The following is a 13,017-nucleotide window of genomic DNA, read 5'->3' as shown; positions in this document are numbered from 1 at the left end:
ATGTATTTGTGACGTACAACGGGCGATGTGTGTCCTTATCTGTAAGTATAAGATACGGTTATATCGGTTATAGTCTGATGTACGAACTCTACGTATGTATAATGTGTACACGCGATTATGGTTAGCGACGATACGGTGCCTAGCTTAGGTACCGATCACGGCCTACGGGGTTGGGTCGTACAATATATGATATGTATTTATGTCGAATATCTACGGACCGTGCGATGTTTGTCACTATATGCATTTAAGTATGCTTAATTATGTCTTAGATACGTGCGATAATTTGTTATTTAGGATGAGTCCTCCCAACGGATTTTTTTTTGATTTCGGCGATGCCTTGGAAAAGCTCGTGACAAAAGGGCAAGTCCACGATTGGGGAGACTCGGCGTCCTCGGAATGTATACGGGACTCGTGCTCGGCTGTGTTACGCCGCCATTGGTGTGAAGCCGGCGCTGCGGGGAGCGGCTTACTCTCTGACACGAACCGGGCTCGATACCAAGCTTTGTCACGCCCGAACCATGGCACGGGAGTAACACGGCACTCGGGCCTTGCTTGCGTGTCCAGCGAACCTCGCTTGCTTGTCAGTCATGGGCATCAAAACAATATATCTATATGATGCAATTTAAATAAATCATGAAAATATAATTTGCGGAATAAAGTCTTGAAATTATCTCATAGCATAAAATTCATGAAAACATAATAGTACGCAAACATGAAAGCCGGCGGCTCTGTGAACTAATGTCGTCTATGAAACCTCTAAAACATGAGTACTAACTACCGTGACATGGCCACGGACTACCATAAATGCATACTAATATAGACTCCATGTTGAACCCCGAGAGGAGCGGGGCTCGCCAATAAGCCGATGGCGAAGTGATCCTTGCGCGGTGTATGCTCGAAAATCTACGCACCGCGAAGTGCAGCCCCGGCAAAAGGGACGTTAGTATACGGTGAATAGTACTAGTATGTAAAACCTACCGAAATGAAGAACATGGCACAACATAGGTATAGAACATGTTGTGAATGTAACTTGAACATGAGCATGAAACGTAACATGAGCATGAAACGTGAGTAAAGCACGAAACAAGTAATTCAATGAAAATACATGTATATAAAACTTCTTGTAACGTGGGGAATGCTATAGGCAAGACAACATCCCGGTACTTGCGCCTACTGGAGAACACTCACACCTTGCCGGGGATATGAGATTTAAGTAATAATAGCGTGTAAGGATCAACGCATAATGAAGGTGTTGCCTGCCGACAACCCTTATCCTATCCGGTGGCAACGTAGTTTCGAGTTATCCGAGCCTTCTCGGTTAACTAAGCAATCCCAAAAACATGAACATGATATAGTTGGCTAAGAAGCCCATGAGTTTCGTGAAATAACTTGTAGTCATGATTTCATGAAATAACTTGTAACATGGTTTCATGAAATATCTTGTAATATGGTTTCATGAGATAACTTGTCGTAGTCTTGCAAACATGTTCTTGATTCATGAGTAATAACAATAGTTCATAATTATATAAATAATTGACTTGAAAACATGCATGTGACTTGTTACATAAAATCATAAAATTCCATATAAACATAATGAGAATGCATGAGGAAGAATTCATGATTCATGGATTAAGCTAGGGTTCCTAATAACCGTAATGGAAGATTAGGAATACAATAACGAATATAGATACAAAATTCATGTACATAAATACATAACTATGGGCTACCAATATGTTGGGTTTAATGCCCTAGGGTTTGTGCTTCATGAATATCAAGAAACGGAGCATGGGGAAGAACGTAGAGATTCCCACATGTGGATGGAAGTTCTACATACCTTAGTCGCTCCAAAACTTTGAATTAAAGACTTGAGCTTTGAAGAGGATTTCCAAAATCTTGAATGCTTGAACCTTGGGATGGGTTTTCTTGAAAACCCTAGTTTTTGAATGATAATATCTTGTTTAGATTATAAGGATAAGTGTTAGAATTGAGTTGGAATAATTAGAATAGGCTTACCTTGGTGTTCTTGATGAAGGAAGAGGGTAGGAAGTCGTTCTAGGGCTTGAAGGAATGAAAAATAATGATTTGAACTAGTATGGACGAATATATACTGTCTGGGAAAATGCAATTTACGTCCAACACCGTGCTGGCCGTATTTTCAGTTTACGGGTCGTAAGCGCTATACGGGTCGTATTTTGCGATATGGACTGCAACTTTGCGTCTCTTCAGTAAAATGGCCATAACTCTTTGCACAGATGTCCGTTTGACCCCCGTAAGATACCGTTGGAAAGGTATTTCAATGCTCTACAACTTTTATCAAGGACGTTTTCTCAAATTCCAAACACATTTTGAAATACGGGCCGTAAAGTGAAATACGGTCCGTATTTAACCATATGACCTCAAAATGTCAAATTCCGGAATGTTCGAAATTCTTGGTTTCGGTATACGGAACTTGTTCATGGCGTAAATTGGAATAAGTGTTCATGGGCGTAAACCACCATATATCACAACCGAACGGAAAAATCTCAATTGAGTTTCGATTTTCTAAGTCTAGGATCGTGGTCAAAACTTTCATTAAAGGTACGAGGTGTTACAGGTATGCGCCCACTATTGTGGCTGACATGGCCGATAGAGTGCACCAGTATGTGATGGGGCTGGATGATTACCTGATCGACAGCTGTATGGCGATGGCTTCCCAGCCCGGCATGGATATTGCCCGAGTACAGGCGTACGCCCAGGGCATGGAGGAGCGGCACAGAGGGTGCCAGCCCGACAGGGGTTACGACGGGAGCCAGCCTAAGAGGGCTAGATCAGTCGGGTACTCTAGAGATTCTCGAGGCGGGCAGCCTCAGCAGCACACGGGGTATTCTTTGTTGCCAGCGCGGAGTGCACCCCCACGATTCCCGGGTAGGAGATTTGACAGTGCAGGGTACTCAGGAGCGAGTCAGAGCTCCAGGGTTTCGGGATCCCAGGTGGACAGAGGTTCGGCCGGTCGAGGCCATTCATACCTCGGTGTTCACCCCTTGTAGGAGACGTCACCCTGGAGAGTGCATCGGGCGATGGGTGCTTGTTTTACTTGTGGCCGTCAGGGCCACCTTATGAGAGATTGTCCATATGGGGGTGGCTCGGGTCGTGTAGCCCCGCCTACCGGGTCAGTTGCTGGTCGGTCTTCTTCAATAGCTATGCGCCCTACGGGGCAGGGTATACCGGCACCAGCGGGCCGTGGTAGAGGCCGCGGCGGAGCCTCCAGTTTTAGTGATCCATCGAACCGCCTATACGCGTTGGCCAGCGGACAGGACCAGGAGACATTACCAGATGCGGCTACAGGTACATGAACCCTTACTAGAATTTATATTTTTATATGTGCGTATCTGTTGTATAATTGTTGCTTAATAGCGGTAGGCGGAAACTTAATGGTTGATAATCAAGTATGTATAAGCGACGGCGATTAAGACGTGTTCATGGTCATTACGGATCTGGGAGCTTAGGATGGAAAGTGGTAATACCTATAGGTGATAAGTGAATATGTGGAGCCGAGAGAGGGGTAAAATAGTAATTGTGCTATGGAAGCGTTCGGAAACCTGTCAAGATTTTACTTTACTCCAAATTACGTGATGAAGGTCATGTGTGAGGTGGACGCAATTATACCAGCGTTAGAGCATCGTATTTCATCGAAGTTCCGAGGTTAAGCGTGCTAGAGTGAGGGAAATTTTAGGATGGGTGACCCCCCCCCCCTCCCCGGGAAGTTTTTGAAAGTCTTACAACTTCAGCTAAAAGAAGCAAATTGGAAGCTAGAGTAGTCTAAAGGGACTTAGAATACACTGAGTAGGCGGGAATCTTAAGAGGCCGCGTAGGCCGGAGCGGGCTAGATCGGGTAAAGAAAAAGAAAGTGCATTACGGCGCTAGAATTAGGGTCAGCTTGAGTAGTGTTTGGGGGATCTTTGTGAATGAGATGCTAGAAATTATATATGCGTACATGTGAGCGTGTGATACCCCATGCGTGACTATGTTAGTGGATGTACGTATTCCGGCAACCAAGGTGACGGGATACGGAAGGCACTACTCAGATGGGACAACGAAGTCCAAGTGGAAAAAAAAAATAATAATAAGAAGAAGAAGAATAAGTGGCATGAGCGCCATAAGGCAAGCTGATACCATCTTTATTATAGGATAGGCTTGGGAAATACTGACATAATGATGTTGGGAAGAGAAAGAAAGTGAGCAGATAAACTGTAAGGGGAATCGGAACGTCGAAACAACAGTGCAGTCTGACCGAGAATGAAAAATGCAGATGTAAGGCACATATAATCCGGTAATAAAATAAGTACACCCCTAAAGGGGGGAAGCGGATACGAGGAATGCGAGTGCAAGATAGAGGTAATCAACACCGCAGAATATTTGATATGGATACTCGAGCCACAGATAAGATTCCTCGCCGAGACCAGTTAACAAAATCCAAAGAGCCAACAAAAAGGGATAGGAGCTAGAACGGCAATTGGGATGGTGCCGAGAATTTATTGTGGAAGGTCTTAAATGATATGACCTTGGGAGGTGAACGCTTACAGGAGAGAATGAATACGACAAAGGAAAGCGACAAGCAACTTACGGAGGCATTGTGAAAGATAACGCCACTATGCGGGACTAGAGGTTAAGAGAGAGACAATGGAATTGGTTGCCGATGGTCGCAAACCCTATAATAAGAAGTAAGAAAGGGAAGAAAAGAGAGCATGACGAAACAGGCTACTAGCGAGTGTTAGTGCGAAAGGAGTATGTGGGGCAGTGCGAATTAGGAGAAGGAAAGGCCGTAACCAAGATTGAAAATACTTTGTATAAGTCGCACAAGAGTGACTATGTCATCTATGAACATCTGTACTCTAAGAATGAGATCGGGCGAATAAATTTGAGTTCGGTAAAGACGAAAAGGTTACGAGGTCCCGAATATGTTAAGGAAAGACAAGGTAGGACATAAGGGTTAGTAAAGTGACGTTAAGATACGTCTTGGGCTAATTTGGGCACTTTCGCGTATTCACGTAAAGATGACAACATTAGGTGTAACCGGAGGGTTAGGAGCAAAATCTGGGTAAAGCGATAACAGGAGGGTTGAAATAGAGATAAAGAAGTGACATGAGACGATGTGCCTAGAACGCTACAAGCTGGGTAAAAGGGAATTATAAGGTGAAATAAGCAAGGCGATCGGAACTAGCGGGTTACCAAGGGAGAGTGAATTTTACAAGTGGAAGTGCTTGAAGGCACTACCCATGGAAGGCGTAACAACATTCAATACAAAGGACAAGTTTAACCCGGAATGTGTTGGACTTTATTGTATTGTTTGTAGGGTAAGAAGGTTGCACGTCGAAGATGTGGCATGTGTTACGATACTATGGCAGAGTAACAACAGAGAAGTGATGATTTAAGGAGCTGAAGAGGAAGTAAAGAAGAAATACCATCGGTAGGTGAGGTCTCATACTATGGCAATAAAGAGAACCCCCCCCCCCCCGAGATCCTTATGAGACCTCGTAAGATTAGTTGAACATTCGAGGACGAATGTTCTAAAGGGGGGAAGGATGTTATATCCCGCATTTTTGTACGTCGGGACATCCCGGCTAATTGCGGAAGGTTAAGGACAAGATTATTCCGGGGCATGAAGTGGAGATTTTTAACCACGATTTATTTCAAGGCATGAGTTGCCTACAATTTTATTGGCATGATATATTATGGATTTTGGGATTAAAATTGGATTGTGGGAAGTTAGATATCTTATGGAAAATTTGGGACCAAAAGTGAATTTTTGAAAGTTGTTATTTCATGAAAAACATGGCCATGTGGCCGGCCACATAAGGTGTGGGCCATGGCCACATGGATGAATAATATAAGTGTATTAAGAAGACAAATTATTTCATGTTTCATCATTTTACCTCTAGAAATTTCAAGAGAGTTAGAGAGAAAAAAACAACTAAGGCCATTCGGCCATAGTCTCTACCGAGCAAGCCAAGGAAGAGTGATCAAGAAAAATAATTTTCTCTAGCAATTCCACTCCTTAGAAGGTGCATAACAACGTGGTGGAGTCGTTGGAGTGGTAAAAACAAGCGTTGGTTCAAGGTTCACCTCATAGCCAACTTGAAGAATCAAGTGAAAGAGGTATGGTTCAATCTTATTTTTCATATGTTGTAGATGATTTTTGTATGTTGTGAAGTATGGAAATGAATGAAAATCATAAAAATAGAGAAGTTGAAGTGTAGCCGTGTGTGTGCATGTGTGTGGCCGTGTAGTGTATGTTGTGTAGGGGTGGAGAGTTAATTGAATTTAGCATGTTTGTGTGTTGTTGTAATGTGTAGAAAATTAATGAAACTCATGGAATGGTGTGTGGTGAGGAATGGCCGAAAATGGGCTGTTTTGTGTGTTGGAGAAGGAAGTAATGTTACTTAGTGTTCTAGTTGTGTCGTTGTGAATTCTATGTTGATAATGAGATTTTAATGAATCAAATTGAAGTTGTGATAGTTGTGGGCTGATCTAGAAGCCAATGTAACTCTTATGTAAATTTTATATTTAGGATGATGACATTGTTAACATATAGATGGCTGATGTAGTTTATGGGTTTTGGAAGAAGGAAATATGTTAGTGTTGTTTTCGGGTTTGGGGAGGATTTCGGGTGAATTGGCACATTGGTTGGGTTGTTTGAAATATTGTGTGAATTGTTTATAGTGTCCTTGAATATTGTTTGAATGATTTCGAATTAGTAATTGAATGTGTGAATATTGGTGTTAGTTTGATTTTATGCGGTTGAATTGAATATAAGTGAATATCGTCGCATTATGTGAAAGAAGGTTGTTGATGTTAGAATGCGTTTTGAATCAAGGGTTGATGTTGTTAGAATGTTTGTTGGTATTGTTGTTGATGAAATTGGCCGAGTTTAATTCTGGGGGTGCATTTATAGGGGAAGTGCTGCCGAAATTTCTGCAGAATTTGGTGTGTGCTTGGAATCGGGTTTCTAATGCCTTTAGCTAATGTTTGATATTTAATGACGTATTGTAGATCTTGGAAAGGTCTCGACGTAAATTTGGATTAGCTTGGAAAGCAGGCGAGGTATGCAAGGCTTACCCTTTTTCTTCATTGGCATGTCTTGATACGATTAAGTTATGATAAGTTACGAATCTCGAGGCGATTCCATTCCTGGGATCCGAGCAAGCATATGAGTTTTATTCACTTCTTGATGTTTGCAAGTCAATTTAGTTAAACTATGGCTCTTATGTTTTGTAAGATTGAATTTTAAAAGTTGCACAAAAAGATTTTTGTTGTAAAAAGTTCTGTAACTACGAACGTCTATAACTTTCACAGAAAGGCTCGGATCGCCTCAAAACCGCTCATAAAAGATCTTAAAGCGAATAATGTTACCAACTTTCATAGGCGGGCCCGGGTTGGTCGATGCACACCCGTGGTCCCCGAGATTTTTGTTTGTATAGTCCTGGTGACTTTTTTTTGAAAGAACTTAACCTAGTTATCGTTTTCGCTCTCGAGCGTCGCTTACTTATTCATCTGTGGAGTCAGTCCCAATGATATATATATATATGACTATGGTTCCTACGGTTCCGTGATATGCTTAAGATATTTGATACGTTCCCGAATGTCGTCCGAAAGGTATTTGACATGACTAAGTTCCGACTTTTAAACGATAACTTGTCTTGATTTTTCCTTTGCATTTTTGAAAAATGTTTTTAAAATTGCATATAGTTTCTCACGACTCTTCTCGTGCACACCATTGTTACTTCCTTCGCCGAGTCCCGGGGCCGATTGTTGTCGTGCGCATATGATATATTTCCGGAGTATGATGTGTCCGGTTCGCCGAGCCCCTTTGGCCGGGAACCATGGATAATGGTGTTATGATGTGTCCGGTACGCCGCGCCCCTATTGGTCGGGTACCGTGGTATATATGATGTGCTGTGTGATGGGGATACGGAGATATGAATTCTTCTGGAGTATGATGTGTTGTGGCGCCAACGACGGGCGGGCGACCACAGTTCTAAGATCCTTATGCATGATTTGTGTTTTATGAGTAAGCATTTTAATATTTTGAATATTGCATTTACTTTCTGTACTTCGGATTTTGATTATAACCCTGTTTACTATATTTCATGCTTTGCACACTCAGTACATTTTCCGTACTGACCCCCTTTCTTCGGGGGCTGCGTTTCATGCCGCGCAGGTACAGGTACACGTTTCGGTGATCCGTCAGCCTAGGATATCTGTTCTGCTGCTTGAAGTGCTCCTTTGATCCGGAGCCTACACTTTTGGTACTGACATCTCTGTTATATGTATATATGTTTGTTCATGGGTACGGCGGGGCCCTGTCCCGTCATATGATTCTGTATGACTCTTAGAGGTCTGTAGACATATACGTGTGGGTTATGGGTAGTTTCTACTTCCTTGTGTACGCGTGATCCGTGTTCGGACGTTCCCCGTATGATGATAGCCTTGCGGCTCATGTATGATATTCTCCATTTGGATGTTGTGACCGCGGAATGTATATGTATATATGTATATGTATTTGTGACAGCTGCGGGGCGATGTGTCACTATCTGTAAGTATAAGATCTGGTTATGTCAGTTATAGTCTGATGTCTGAACTCTGCATATGTATAATCTATTTGTACGCTGATTATGGTTAGCAGGTACGTCTGGGTGCCTAGCTCGGGCACCAGTCACGGCCTACGGGGTTGGGTCGTGACATTTCACTCACAGACGGATGGGCAAGCTGAACGTACCATTCAGACTCTTGAGGATATGTTTCGAGCTTGTGTATTGGATTTTAGAGGTAGTTGGGATGATCACTTACCACTTATTGAATTCGCTTATAACAATAGTTATCATTCTAGCATCCAAATGGCACCGTATGAGGCTTTATATGGGAGAAAGTATAGATCTCCAATTGGGTGGTTCGAAGTAGGAGAGACCAAATTGATAGGACCAGACTTGGTCCAGCAATCTATAGAGGAAGTCAAGCTTATGCAGGATTGATTATTAACAGCTCAGAGTCGTCAGAAATCCTTTGCAGATAATCGTCGAAGAGACTTAGAGTTTTAAGTGAAAGATTGGGTATTCTTGAAGGTGTCGCCAATGAAGGGCGTCATGAGATTTGGCAAAAAGGGCAAGCTTAGTCCCTGGTACATTGGACCTTATGACATTGTACGCAAGGTAGGCCAAGTGGCTTATGAATTAGACCTACCTGCGGATTTGGAGTCGGTCCATCCAGTTTTCCATGTATCGATGCTTCGTAAGTGTATTGGAGATCCTTCTAGAATTGTGCCAATAGATGATGTCCAAGTTACTAAACAATTGTCTTATGAAGAAGTCCCCATTGCCATTTTAGATAGGCAAGTACGAAAGCTCAGAACCAAAGAGGTAGCTTCAGCTAAAGTTTTATGGAGGAATAATAATGTTATATCCCGCATTTTGTACGTCGGAATATTTTAGGACAATTGCGGGAAGTTAAGGGCAAGACCATCTTCAAAATTATTTTAGTGCATAAGTTGGTTATGAATACTATTTATGAATATTATTGGACGAAAATATTGAGAAAGGCTAAGGGCAAGAAGAGAGAATTCGCAAAATGGGCCGAGGAAATAATGCGGAAGGCTAGGGACAAAATGGTAATATTGAGAAAAGTCGAGGGTAAAATGGTAATTTCACAAAGTGTTCAAGAGTGTTCTTGAAGGACCAAAGTGTTCAAGAAAAGGCCATGTTGGACCAAAGCTTATGAAACAAGACAAGTGGTCATCTTTGACCACCTTAGAAAATTCAAGAAAAAAAGGAAGAAATTTCTAGAGAAAGAGAGGGGCATGTGCCCCTCATGTACTTATGGAAGATATATATATATATATATATAGTGGTCATCTTTAGTTGGAAGAGTGGAGAGAAAGAAAGAAAGAAAGAAACAAAACAAAAGAAAAAAAAAAAAGAGAGAGAGGAGGGTCACGGCCATGGCCGGGCCGAACTCAGCCATGGAAGTGGTCATGGAAAAAATTATTTTCCTACTAGTTTTCTACTAATTGGAGGGTCCTCGTCGACGTGGAGTGGTTGATGAAACAAGAAAACCATTCGTTCTTGAAGAAAGAACCTTGGCCGAGAAACAAGAATGAATGGAAAGGTATGGTTCAATTCTCTTTTGCATGTTTTATAAATGTTTTGGATGTGTTATTATGCATGGAAATGGGTGGAAATCATGAAAGATTGGATGTTGATATGTGTGTGGCCGTGAGTGAAGATTATGTGTATAGAAGGAATGGATTGATTTTACTTAGTGTTTTAGTGTTGTCATGGGAGGTTTGTGTGCGTTATGATATGTTGGAATGGACGAAAATTTATGGAGTTATGCATATTGTTGTTGAGCCGTGCATAGGGGCTGATTTGGAAGTAATGTAATGTTGATATTCTTTCTTGAGTTTATGAAAGTAATGTTGTAAACGTATGGGATTGTCGATATGGATTATGAATTTGGAAAAATAAAATATGTTATTGATGTCCTAATGTAGTTGAAGGAATTCGGGTGAAGTAGCATATGGTTTAGGTTGTTTTGAAAATTGTATATAATGTTTGGAGTGTTCTTAAATCGTGTTTGAAAGGCCTCGGAATAATATTGAACGAACGATCAATAATGTGAGTTTGAATGTATGTAGTTTAGTTGAAGGTGAATGAAATGTTATTGAATTAAATTGAGCATGTTTGGAGATGCTATTGTTGGTTTTGTGGTTGATATTGTGGCCGAGTTCCATTCTCGGGTTGTTGTTGTTAAATTGGGCCGAGCCATATTCTCGGGACGGTGTATTTATAGAGGAAATGCTGCCGAAATTTCGGTAGACAAGTGCACTTCAAGATTCAACCTCTAAAGGCTTCTAACTAAGGTTTGGTAAATGCGACCATTTGTAGATTTTTGGCGGATTTGGAGCTTGAATTTGGAGGAGCGTAAGAAGCGGAAAAAGGTATGTAAGGCTTCACTTTCTTTCTATGGCATGTCTTAGATGTAATAGGCTTGAATACGTGTCTCGGGGACTTCCCTAAATCTAGAAATCCGAGGTCGAAAAATAGTTACTATTCATTCAGTGACATTGAACCAAAGGTGCTTGAATAGTGAAAGGAAGGCCGAAACACCCTAGAACTTGCAAGAATAAGACCCGATCACCCTAAGGCTTCCATAAGCAACATTACGAAACGTTTTATACGTAAATTATGTACGCCGCCTCATTTGACCCGAGGTGGGCCCACTATTCCCGATTCCTCCCTGTTGTCCTATTGGGCTTACTTTCCATTCTATAGCTAAGAACACTTATGGACATCCTTCCGACTACTAAATAAAAGTTGTTTTAACTAAACCCTCGACCCCAAGGTATGATTCTCTTTACTAAAAGTTTACAAGTGTTTTCTAAAATATACATTTTTCTTTAAAAAACTAAGTATGACTTTCTTCACTAAAAGTTTACAAGTGTTTTCCAAAATATACATTTTTCTTTAAAAACTAAGTTTTACAATATTGCCAGTTTTTATGACTTAAACAACGACTATAATCCTATGATGACTATGATCCTATGACGACTATGATGGCTATGATTCTACGATGGCTACGATTCTATGATGTCTATGATTCTATGGGGACTATAATACTATGATGACTATGACTCTATGATGACTATGATTCTATGATATGATATGCTATGTCTATGACCCGATGTGCTATGACATGTTCCATGTGATAGTCTCGCCTTATGATTATCGTTCCTTCAGGGGCGCGAGACAAAGCGACCATGATTACTTCATAATGCGATCGGAGGTTTCCGACCTTACGTCACTCCGATAAGTACATGATTTCCTTGGGCTCTCTTGCATGCTAAATATGAACATGGGTTGGGGGGATGGGATACTTGAATACTTGGAAATTGGGAAGGAACTATGTTTCATTCGCACCGGTCGTCGGGCTTATCATCCCGACGCGGGATGCCCGACGCGGGATTTATGGCGAGCCGGAGTATTCGGCGCTATGTGGGCGAGCCGCCCTCGTGCGGTACTATGACCCGATAGACCAAGCAAGCATGCATGGCATCCGCCCCGTGGCATTCATACGTGAGTTACTCATCCTACGATATGTTTCTATGTTCTCTACGAAGATATGATTCCTATGTACAGTCACGAGCCTGACATGACATGTTCTATGTTTCTATGCGGTTATTGTTCATGTATATATTTCTTACTATGTTATTATTCATGCCTTACATACTCGACATACATTGTTATGCCGACCCTCTTCTTCGGGGTCGTTTCATGCCGCGTGTGCACACCCGTACGACGCAAAGTTAGCACGTAAGATGTTTCGGCGAAGTTGGCGAACTCCGTTTGCTCCGGAGTGTAGCCGAGTCAGCGCACACGTGCTATGATATCTGATTACAGATAGAGACTTTGCAGACAGAGTCGTGGGTCTAAGGTGTCAGCTTTAAAAAGAGTTTCACCGGTTGACGTGTTTTATTATACAGAGACCTCATGTTTTCAAACTGTATTTACTTTGAGAAATGACGAAAAGATTTTCAAAAAAAAATTACTATGTATTTTACTTCATTTTGTCTTAAGAATCCAAAGAGTTCACATGTGTAATAAGAGTTAGCGGGTTCGCTCGGCTCCGTACACGGGGTCGGGTGCCCATCACACCCTAGCAAAGTCGGGGTGTGACAAATAATAGAGAGGAAATGACTTAGGAAGCCGAAGAGGACATGAAGTCCAGGTACCCGCATTTATTTTCACCTTCAGAAGAGATTCAGGCAGAGACATTATTAACCTAAGGTATGTAATGCTTTTCTTGATGTTTTCTTGGTCGTGTGTGGCCATGGTTATTGTCGTGTTGTTATAGCCCTGTGAGGCGATGTATTTTGGGTTGCTATGCAGGATGGTAAAACTTGGAAAAATTTTCGGACAGAATTTTGGTCCAAATTGGTGGGGGCAAATCTCCTAGAATATGAGGAGTTTTTTGGTGCGTTTCTTTTGT

The sequence above is a fragment of the Lycium ferocissimum genome, chromosome 1, assembly GCF_029784015.1.
Source record: "Lycium ferocissimum isolate CSIRO_LF1 chromosome 1, AGI_CSIRO_Lferr_CH_V1, whole genome shotgun sequence".
In the NCBI taxonomy this organism is placed as follows: Eukaryota; Viridiplantae; Streptophyta; class Magnoliopsida; order Solanales; family Solanaceae; genus Lycium; species Lycium ferocissimum.
Note: the sequence above shows the minus strand (reverse complement) of the source record.